Source organism: Cricetulus griseus (genome assembly GCF_003668045.3).
Source record: "Cricetulus griseus strain 17A/GY chromosome 1 unlocalized genomic scaffold, alternate assembly CriGri-PICRH-1.0 chr1_0, whole genome shotgun sequence".
In the NCBI taxonomy this organism is placed as follows: Eukaryota; Metazoa; Chordata; class Mammalia; order Rodentia; family Cricetidae; genus Cricetulus; species Cricetulus griseus.
The window spans coordinates 97307561-97319740 of record NW_023276806.1 but is presented as its reverse complement, the minus strand read 5'-3'; the positions used below and the strand labels follow the sequence as shown (position 1 = coordinate 97319740).

Genomic DNA, 12180 nt, shown 5'->3' with positions numbered 1-12180 from the left:
TTTTCTGTTGTTGAATGTGTTCTTATATTGTTGTCTTCCCATCTCTTCTTCCAGTGGGTGCAGGTGGGTTCTCTTCTTTTCCTGTTGGGTGTGTTTCCAAAGTTCTCTTCTAGTGGATGCTAGCAGATCCAATACTCTGATGGGTCTCATGGTGTGTGCAGACAGGTCTGAGGCACTCCCTCTTCCAGTGGGTGGGAATGGGTCTAGCACAGTGATGTCAGCAGAGCTGCTTGGTCTGCTGGGGGGTGAGTCAACCTGCCTGCAGTCTGAAGGCCAGGAGATCCCAGAGTGGGCAAGAGGAATTGGGGCCTGATGCAGGGACCCAAGATCACCTCTCCCCTCATAAAAGGAAGCATTTAACTGGTGGCTTGCCTGTAGTTTTGGACGGTTAGTCCATTATCATCACGGTGGGAAGCAGATAGGCATGTCACTGGAAGAGTAGCTGAGAGTTTACATCTTGGTCCACAGACAGTAGGCAGAGTGAGAGAGAAAGAGTGAGAGAGAGAGAAGGAGGGGGAAGGAGGAGAAGGAGAGGAAGAGGGAGGAGGAGGGGGAGGTAGTGGAAAAGGGAGAGGGGGTGAGGGAGAGAGGGAGAGAGAGACTGAATCTGGTGTTTACTTTTGAAACCTGGAAGCCTACTCCCAGGGACACACCCCCTCCAACAAGGACACACCCCCTCCAACAAGGACACACCCACTCCAATAAGGACACATCTCCAACAAGGATACACCACCTGTTTCTTCCTAAACAATTCTAACTTGTGACTAAGCATTCAAGCACACCACACTATGGCCATTTTCATTCAAACCACCACACATAGAGACCTGTTTCTCAAACAGAAAGCAAAGAGTTTGAATGGCTCCACAGCTAAGAGCACTGGCTGCTCTTGCAAAAGACCTGGATTCAGTACCTCAGCACCCACATGGCAGCTCACAACCATTGGAAACTCGAGTTACTAATGGGATATGGCATCCTTTTATGGCTTCTGAGGGGACTGCATGCATATGTTGCTCATCCATATATGCAGGCAAAAACACAACTGAAAAATAAATAAATAAATAAATAAATAAATAAATAAATAAATAAGTAAATGGTAGATAATCATTCTACATGAGGAGCAGCTTGTCAAAGTGCTGTTCCACTACTCTGTGCTGTGCTGCCCCTTAGTGTTTATGAAGACCTAGTATGCTTGGAATAAAACAAAAATCATTATCTTTGGCTCCTCTTAGGACCTAAAATCACTTGTAATGACATGCCCTAATTTATTCTGTTTCTCAGGGCAAATAGGATATTGATTTTCTCAGAAGGAACAATAAGCAATTTGCTCAAAAATCTTATTCTCATCTACCTAAAGTGGGGTATTAGTAGTTGCAATGCAAATTAAATAACTACTCCACACCAGAAATTGTTTCATCTCTGCTCATGAAAGAGAATTCATCTGCTTTGCTGTTTCAGAATGTGCAGGGGGAAATCCCGAGTTGTTTTTAGGACTTGAAACCATGTCACCAAGGTCCGTGTTCTGATGACAACAGCTGCAGAGAATCAACAGCCCCAGAATGAGAAAGTTTTTTGAACACCACAAGATTAACAGGGAAGAGATGACCCTCTCTAGACATAAGGCAAGACTAGGACAATGGAATAGCCACTCCCTAAAACTAGAAGACAGCAATCAGCATTTTAGAATGTAATGCTCAGGAAAATTTAATGTAGGAACAGAAAGGATACAGGTAAATAAAACTAGAGATTCCACTGCCCTAAGAACCAAGAAATTTGATAACACATTGTCTCTCAGCTGTATTGGGTGTTTGCTTGTGGCTTTTGCTTTTTTGGCAATTGTTCCACAATGCATATGTTTTTTATTATATTGTTTTGTGCTTGAGAATTCTATGGTTTATTAAGTAAGAATATATTAGACTCTAAATAAATAGCCAAACCACGATCAGTACAATGAACTCCTTTGGAGAAGGAACAGTTTGTAGCTTATAGGTCAAAGTCAGCCAGGAAACTGCCTTAGGGCTCCCTGCTGAGGCTCATTACAGTGATATGCCAAGGAGGAGTTGAGGCTAATTCAAAAACCAGTTATCTTTTAATAATGTGCTGTATTAATAGATTTACACCTCATTTTTGGTATTGAATTAACTGTTCTAAATGAATTGTTCTAAAAGAGCTCTCCATCCAGGTATATTCCAATGATAACCTGCACAAATTTCAATTAAGGACCTAGAGGACTGCCTGCATCTATTTGGGATGGAATCAGCTCATTCAAGATGATACAGTTCCATGGCTGAAGGGCAAAACTCAAATGTAAGGTACGATCTGTCACAAAACCTTGAAATACTCATGTTGGAGGACATGAAGAAAGGGAGTCATTTCTTCGGGGTTTCAATGGATTTGACATGCATTCTCCTAAATGAAACATTTCATATTACTAAGTTGAACACTTGGTGGCTGGTTAAGACCCACTAACACATTCATAAGTCCTTTTAAAAGCTCCAGGAGCATCATCTGAAAGGACTGGGCTCACTAACCAGTTTTCACAAATTGTTTTCAGCTTGCCAAAATCCATTATGGAAGAATTACTTCTTTCCAAATGGGGGACTGCCAATCCTGTTTCTTCCCATGTTCATCAAACACTAAGAACATTCGATTCAGCATTGTCTGACATGAATTTGCATCACTGAAAAAATTGTTCTTACAATCTCAAGGGGTCACAGTTTATTTTTTATTTTTTATTAGTTCAAATTAGGAACAAGCTTGTTTCACATATCAATCCCTTCTCCCTCTCCCTCCCTCCTCCATCCCTCACCTCCATCCCTCCTCCCCCACCCCGACTTACCCCCCACCCCATCCACCCTCCACTCTCCAGGCATAGTAGGGCTCTCAACAGGTGCTTCCCAAAGTCCACCACATCATCCTAGGCTGGGCCTAGGCCTTTCCCCATGTGTCCAGGCCAAGAGTGCATCCCTTCACATGGGATGTCTGTGAAAATTGCAGGTCATTAAGAAACAAGAACAAATGCAACCCTCTGTCTTCAGCATCACCCTCTACTGTCTCACTCAGTGATAAATTTCATAGCAAGCCTACATTGGTAGGAAAAGTGAAAAACTGAAAGACTTGTCTTGCACCAAAATACTAAGACCATAGCCAATCAATACTACACCAAACAACAGTTATATTACAGCAGTAACATCAACCCAGACCTAAGCTGTTTTTCTAGCCATGTTTAAAGCACATTATTATAGACTGTTATGTTCATTTTTGGTAAGAAATTCTGACATTATTTTTGTTCTTCAAAAATTAGCTGGGAATGTAGTACACTTGCCCACCATGCATAAAGCCCTGGGCTTGAGCCTCAGAACTATACCACACTGTGGTGATATTTATTTATGATTGGTTAAAGCTTGCCTGAGGGTTCAGAAAGCAAAGTCAGCCTCAAGCTATAGAGATCAGGCAGTGGTGATACACACCTTTAATCTCAGCAGCCAGAAGCTAGGAGGTGGTGGTACACACCTTTAAATCTAGGACTCAGGATTAAGAGGTAGACAGATCTCTGTGAGTCCAAGGCCACTCAGTTCTACACAAGATTGATTCAGTCCTAAAGAGAAACTGCTCCCACAAAGATGATCTCAGCACCTGGGATCACATACCTTTAATACCAGAACTAGAGGGGTATAAAAGATAGAAAAGGGTCTTCAGCATTCAGTATCAGGCATTCATTCTCCAGCCACATTGAGGATAAGAAGACAATGAAGTCTCAGGATTCTCCAGCCATGCTGAGGAGAGGCTACAGTCTGAGGTTTGGTGGAGCTAGAATCACATGCCAGTCTGAGGTTGAGTGAGAACTAGTGCCCAGCTGCTTTTCTTTTCTGATTTTCATCTTGAAGCTTGAACCCTAATATCAGTCTCTGGGTCTTTTATTTAAGGAGCAATACTACACAAACTGGGTGTGTTGGTACATGCATTGATTTTATTCTTTATCTTTGCTTTTTGACAATGGAATTATTTTAAATAGATTTGAGGCTAGAAAATATCATACTCAGCCTACTAGTGTTTGCCCATGCATTCATGTGTGTGTGCACATGTGTGTGTGTACTGGTGTGTGCAAGTGCACACACTTGTAGGTACGTGCACACTCATGTATGTGTATGTAATGCATGTGTGCGTGTGTACATGTATGCATGTACATTTATGTTTGTGCATGTCATGTGTGTGCCCACATGTCTTGTGTGCATGCATGCATGTGCTTCTCTCTGTGTGTGACAAGACTGTATAGCTAGCATGTGAGAATATGTGGGCTTCAACTCAGGCAGTCTGGGTGCAGAGACAATTGATGAGTTTCACATGAATTTCTTATTGTTTAACACACAAGGAAAGGGTAGAGAGAATTTACTGGCATCAAGATTATAATTCGTGTTATTTTAAGGGGACTCCTTTGAGGTGTAAAAGTGCAACTAAGGATGATTTCGTTGCACAGAACTTCGAGAGTTGTTTGGTGAGTGGGAATTCTAGCTGAGGAGAGAAAATTGAAATTGAATTTGACTATGTATAGCTGTAACTTTTTCATTAAAAAGGCTAGCTCTATCTTGATACATGAGGGAACATGCTAGGATGGGTTGGTGCTTGATGTTTACAAATGAGAGTAGAGATAGCTTTACAAAATTTCTGTTAGGAGCTGACATCAAATATTACCCAAATTTTCAAATGGGCGAAATCCCTAATTTAGAAATTATTGTTGCTTTTTGTGCATGCTGCTCATTCCCCATCAGAGAATCTGCCATACTCGGAAACCCACGGACCACCAGGTTGAAGCTGGCTATTATTTAGTCTGTCTTTGTGTCGATTGTAAGTTATCATTGTGCATTTACATCCTAAATATTTACCATCTTTCTCTGCCAACAGGGTCTCATTTAAATGTCAGTTCTCTGAATTTTGGAAAGCAGAGAAAAACCTGGGCTGTGACAACCAGGTATCTGCCAGGAGTTTCCAGGTGTTACATTCCAAATAACAGACCTGCAGCTGAGATGATTGGCACCCGTTCCATTCCCTCCTCTCTCTTCTCTCTTGAATTGCAGAATGACTGATGGCTTTATCTGATAAGTTTTACCCTCAATGGTAACACAGAATTCTAACTTCCTGCCTTTAAAAAATACCTAAGGTAGTGTCTTCTCTTGATGAAACCCCCATCTATAACTCTATGTTCATCTTACATCAGTCTAGTCATTAACATATTCTTCATTATTTACATCGTACTTGAATATAATTGTCATGTTTCTTTATAGATGACACAGAAAATAATCACATCTTCTGGGGACTGTTCTGAGCTTTCTCTGATACGAGATCATCTTAATGTTCACAAACAATGTGTTTTCTCTCCCTTTCAGGACTATTACTTGGAAATTTCATCTCCTTTCTAGAGTTGACAAAAAAAAAAAAACCAAAACAACAACAAAAAAACTTTTCTCCAGAGAGGATCACCTTCTCTATTGTCACATCTCCCAAGAGATTATAAAGCATACAAAAAAACCCAGATGTTTTTGACAAATATTTCATGATCTTAACAAGTTATATTTTAGGAAATAGCCACGTTCTCTTTTGGACATTAGGATCTCTAGTCATTTTTAAAGACAGCTGTGATGGCCTCTGACTCAAGTCACTGAAAAGCACAGCAGGTTCTTCATCAGGACTGTAGCTCCTCACAGTTCAGTGAGTTGCTACTCTTCCTAATTAGGTAATTATGTGCTTAAGTAGAGGCCAGAGTAATTAAGTTAATATCTATTAGCCAAACATTGAGAGCATTGGTCCATAGCACGAGTTGAACAGAGGCAAGTGACTCTCAAAGATAATGGAAAAATGCACTGTTAGAATAAAAAATGGCCCAAATATATAATACAAGCTAAATTTTAAGCAAATAATTTATGTATTATTTAGGCAATTTATAACTCCTAAGTATGTGTGGTATACCTACAGCTGTTTCCCTTAAATCATTTAGCATTATCTTCTATTGCATTCTGTATATAATCAGTGTCTGATGACTAAAAATATACCCTGTAAGTCTACAGGCATGCTAGCACAATAATGGCAGATGTGCATGTGCACATGGGTGTTTGGTATGTACACATGTGCAATTTCATGTGTGTATATTCTTAACACATGTATATCCCCCAATGTTCAATAAGTTCTTTTTGGTAAACCCAAAAGCCAATAAAGTTTTTAATCATTATTTTCTGCTCAGAATTATTTCCTTTAATCATAGTCTACAATGTAAAGAAAGGGACACATTCTAAGACAGCAGTAATTCACAGAATTGTTTTGTTGTTTGACAATTCCCACAAACAACTGTAAATTTATAAATTCTGACTCCATTAACTTTCAGGAACAACCAGTAGCCTGAATATTAATCTTTCCTTTGCTTTGCTTTCTAGTTCTGGGTCCCCTGTAGCTAAGCCTCCTGAATGTGTTGTTCAGCTGTGGAAAACAACTTTAGCATTGCAAGGAAGGGGTAAATTACCACTCTGTGTGCGCTTCTGATCTGTTCATGGCATTCAAGAATCTTCAGCTTATCCTGGCACCACAGGGTTGAAGGACACAGACTTGTGACACAGTTAATGTGGACCATCTCCTATCTCCTAACGGTTGCTCACACATAGCTTTCCTGCAATACCAGCTTCAGTGTGAACTATCTTGGTGTCAATTTCTGCTCCATTTACTTTTTATGCTTTGTAGAAATTTTCTCTCTGATCCTTCCTGACTTCTGGCTTTTGTAGTGTCTCCCAGCCCCCCATTTTCTACAATATTCCCCTAGCTCCAGCTTCATTAGGCTTACCTCTTAATGCTTCACATTAATTTTTTTATGTTTTGAGACAGGATTTCTCTGTGTAGCTTTGGAGCCTATCCTGGCACTCGCTCTGGAGACCAGGCTGGCCTCGAACTCACAGAGATCCGCCTGTCTCTGCCTCCCGAGTGCTGGGATTCACATTAACTTTTTAGATTTCTGTTGCTTATGTTATAGCTGACCAAATAAGTTCCCTTAAGACAGTCTGCTTTGTTTAAATGAAGTGCACTGGTGGTATCGTGACAGGACACATCCTCCTCTTGATCTGTAAACACAGGAGCCTGGAAGGATGAAGGGCTAGTTGCCAGCTTTCTGGGAGCTAAGAGAATGGCACAGGCCAGGAGAGTTGACTGCTTCAAAAGCAACTTTTAGACATTTAGTTATATTTAGGCAGACTATCTCCAGTGTGGCATGATTCTGGAACTATTTATTTTAAATTTCTTTAGTTCTTTGAAACTTTTTTCAAAATGGTTCATAACTGACTTTTTGCATACCAAAATTATTGATAGGAATGATTTAGAAGGGAAAGTATTATCTATTTTGGCTCATGGTCTCTGAGATTTCATTCCTTATTTCTTGTCTCTGTTGATTCTGAGCTGTTTTTGGTGAGATGGAACATCATTTTGGTAGAGCCATGTGCAACCCTTTCGTGTCATGGTGGGAAGGAAGCAGAGAAAACAGCTGAGAAAGTGGCCAGCATTGTAATAATAATAATAATAATAATAATAATAATAATAATAATAATAAATGGCTAGAGAAAGACACCATGCAATAGTGTTCAAGCAGAGGAGATTTTTATTAAGGGAAAAGAATAGTAAAATGGGGAAAGGGGGCAGACTGGCCTCCAGGGGCAGCAGCTGAGGGTGTATCTTGTCAGAACTCGAAAGGCAGGCCAGTAAAATGCCTAAATGCTAACAGCCAGGACACAATACAGAACCCAAGGGCACATCCTCCATGATGTGCTTTCTCCTACTCGGCGCCACTTCCACCATCTTCTTACTGTACCTTAATAGTGCTTCATACTACAAAAGAGTACATCAACAGAATCAATCACTCATTATGTCAGAGCCACATGGACTCAGAGATGCTGCTCACAGATGAGTGCTTTGCTAGTCATCCAACTATTTTGTCATATAATCAAGCTGACAGCTAAGGTTAACTTTGGCTTTGGATAAGATTGGCTTTTCTTTTTTTTAATTTATCATTATATCACACAATCTGAATATATATTTTTTCCAACTTTTTTTATTTGATTTAGAAACAGGATTGTTTTACATGACAATCCCAGTTCCCTTCTCCCACCCGTCCTCCCCTCCCCCCTCCCCCAACTGAAACCTTATCTGTCACATATCTTCTCTGCTCCCCCTGGATGGTGAGGCCTTCCATAGGGTGTCATCAGAGTCTTTTGTATCCTTTGGGATAGGGCCTAGGATTTCTTGGCTCAGGGAGTATTCCTCTATATGGAATGGGCTCCCAAAGTCCACACCTATGCTAGGGATAAATACTGGGCTTCTACCGGAAGTCCCATAGATTTCTGAGGTTTCCTCACAGAAACCCATGTTCCTGGGGTCTGGATCAGTCCCATGCTGGTATTCCAGCTATCAGTCTGGGAAGCAAGAGTTCCCGGTGTTCAGGTCAGCTATTTCTGTGTGTTTCACCAGCCTGGTCTGGACCTCTTTTTTTACTGTGTTGGAGTTTGTGATTTAGCTTTCTCAGGTCTACTAAGTAAATTAACACATTGTCTTTATTCTACTTTCCAGGAGTTTATCACTGTGGTCTGTTCTTCTGTGTCCCTATCCTTTTGGGTTTTGCTTTGAAAATATATTTTTATTTTTACAAGAGATTCGAAACTAGATGTAAATATTTTTAATATACTGGTCTACAAAACCCTAAAGTTTCAATTCTAAAGTATTTCAGAATGATATTTTTAACATGTCTGTCTTTATGAACTATGATTTTCACAGTAGATGTAAATGAGGCAGAAATCAGTGTGTTCTGTAATGGCTTTTCTTTTCATAAAGAAAAGATTAACAGAACCATCAGCCCAGAGCAGGTTCAGGGGGAGGCCTGAGCCTCAGGCCCAGAGCAGCTTCAGTTAGAGGCCTGAAACCCAGCTCTGAAGCAGTGTCAGACAGAGGCCCCAGTTTTAAGCTCAGAGCAGCATCAGCGGGAGGAGCCAAAAGCCTCCTGCACAATAGCAGAGAGCAATGGACCGTGAGACAACAGCAGCAGTTTCCAGCTGTAGCTTCCAGAAACTTTCCCAAGAAGTTCCTCTGGGAAGTGTAGGGGAAAAGACTGCATGGAAGGTCCCGGCTTTGGCGCCCACCACATCGCAGCTGCCTTCTCTCCCTTATGCCAGTCATTGGCTCTGAGCCAATATATTCGCCTCTCAGCAGCAGGGCGCAGAGGCACCGCAGGTGGAGCACATTATGCTCTGCTGTTTCAAGAAGGAGGATCACACAGGCACTGGCACCTTGTCGGTGTTCAGCATGCAGGCACGACACAACCTGAGAGGTGAATTTCCTCTGCTCACAACCAAATGAGTGTTCTGGAAGGGAGTTTTTAAGAGTTGCTGTGGTTTATCAAAGGCTCCACAAATGGTAAACAACTGTCCTCCGAGGGAGTGAGAATATGGGATGCCAATGGGTCCCTAGATTTTTCGGACAGCCTGGGATTCTCTGCATGACAGGAATGGGACCTGGGCCCGGTTTATGGTTTCTAGTGGAGACATTTTGGAGCAGACTACAAAGACAGAGATTCAGATTACTCGGGCCAAGGAGTAGACCAGCTGCAAAAAGTGATTGACACCATCAAAACCAACCCTGATGACAGAAGATTAACCATATGTGCCTGGAACCCAAAAGACCTTCCCCTGATGGCAATGCCTTCTTGCCATGCCCTCTGTCAATTCTATGTGGTAAATGGGGAGCTGTCTTGCCAACTTTACCAGAGGTCAGGAGATATGGGCCTGGGTGTGCCCTTCAACATTGCCTGTTATGCCCTGCTTACCTCCATGATTGCACACATCACGGGCCTGAAGCCAGGTGATTTTGTCCATACTTTGGGAAATGCACGTATTTATCTGAATCATATCGAGCCACTGAGAATTCAGCTTCAGCGAGAACCAAGACCTTCCCCAAAGCTCAAAATCCTTCAAAAAGTTGAGACAATTGATGATTTCAAAGTTGAAGACTTTCAGATTGAAGGTTATAATCCACATCCAACGATTAAAATGAAAATGGTTGTTTAGAGCTCTTTCAAAGATGCTGTGAGTACCACCAGACTTTAGGGTTTGATCCTGATGCCCAGGGTAAAGTTTTTCTCTAAAGGAAAACAAACTAGAATAAAACTCTGACAGTGAGCTATCTATAACTATCATCAATGTCTAAAGCATCACTGCCTTTCCTTTGTTATTCACTGAGGTACATAAAAAAGCTGAGATCATATACTCAGCAAAAACAACCAGGCATTTATATATGAAGAAGGCTGCAGAGATTCAGATTATGTTATTCCTCTAAACTTGAGGTATGTTACAATGTTTACTTATAAATGTTTTATATGATGTAGTAATAAAGAACTGTTTTGTACTTGTCAGTTTAGAAAAAAAAGAAGTTCCTCTGGGAAAAGCAACTGTATTCCAGACAGCATCCACTGCCATTTCTCTGTTGGAGATACCCAGCTGCTATATTAACCACTGGAGCCTCAGCCCCACCGACACCTAGAGGAGCAATCAACAGAGCCATGGCTCTACCTCGAATGGGAGGAGTGTCCACCCTCCTGAGCTGTAGCCCCACTGGCACCAAAGGAGCAACCACCTGAGCCATGGGCCCTCTTCCACCAGGAGGAGCATTCACTGGAGGCTCTGCTCTGCTTGTGCCTGAAAGAGTGTTCAAAGGAGCCACAGCCCACAACTATACCAATGGAGAAAGAGAAAGAGACTTCCTGAAGCACAAGCTCCACCTATACCGATTAGAGGAAGAGATGCATAGACAACAAGGTAAGAAACACTTAACAATATAGGGAACAATAAAGCACCACTAGGAACTAGTGGTGCTATAGCAGCAAGACCTGAGCATCCCAACACAGATGAAGTAGAAGAAAATGACCTAAAAAATAACTTTGTGGGGATGATTGAGGCCGTTAAAGAGGAAATGAAAAATTCCCTTAAAAAACAGAGGAAAAGATAAATGAAAAATCAGGAGAAATCAACAAATTCCTTAAAGAAAACCAAAAAAAAAAAGCAATCAAATAAATGAAGGAAATGATGCAAGACTTGAAATCTGAAATAGAGGCAATTAAAAAAACCCACAAACTGAGGGAATTCTGGAAATGGAAAATCTAGGTAAATGACCAGGACCCACAAATGCAAGCATAAAGAACAGAATACAAGAGATGGAAGAAAGAGTTCCAGGCACTGAAGATATGATAGAGGAAATAGATTCATTGGTCAAAGAAAAAAATTTAAATCCAACAAATGCTTAGTACAAAACATGCAGGAAATCTGGAACACCTTGAAAAGACTGACCCTAAGAATAAAAGGGTTAGAAGAAGGAGAAGAAGTCCAACTCAAAGGCTCAGATATTCAAGAAAATCATAGAAGAAAACTTTCCCAACCTAAAGAAAGACATGCCTATTGAAAGTACAAGAAGCTTATAGATCACCAAATAGACCAGACAAAAATCGAAAATCCCCTCACTACATAATAATCAAAGCAATAGACATACAGAATAAAGAAAGACTATTAAGAGCTGCAACAGACAAGGGCTAGGTAACATATAAAGAAAGACCTATTAGAATTACATCTGACTTCTCAACTGAAACATTGAAAGCCAGAAGGTCCTGGACAGATGTTATGCTGACACTAAGGGACCACAGATGCCAGCCCAGACTACTTTACCCAGCAAACATTTCAATAACCATAAATGGAGAAAACAAGATATCCCATGATAAAACCAAATTTGAACAATATCTATCCACAAACCCAGTCCTACAAAAAGTACTAGAAGCAAAATGTCAACCCCAGGGAGTCAGCTATAGCCACAAGAACCCAAGCAACAGATGAGTTTACAGCCGCAAATCCCAAAGAAGGGAATTAAACACATAATGCCATCATCAACAACCAAAACAAAGGTAACAGGAACTAGCAGTCACTGGCCATTAATATTCATTAATATAAATGGTCTCAATTCACCTATAAAAAGACACAGGCTAATAGATTGGAGATGACAACAGAATTCATCTTTCTGATGCATACAAGAAACACACCTCAACCTCACAGACAAACATTACCTCAGAGTAAAAGGTTGGGAAAAAATTTCCAGTCAAATGGACCTAAGAAACAAGTTGAT

At 40.9% G+C, this 12180-nt stretch overlaps 1 pseudogene; it reads left to right on the top strand.

The window, feature by feature from the left end:
* The first annotated feature begins 9039 nt into the window (after nucleotides 1-9039).
* On the top strand, nucleotides 9040-10083 carry LOC100755111 (annotated as a pseudogene).
* Nucleotides 10084-12180: the final 2097 nt, after the last annotated feature.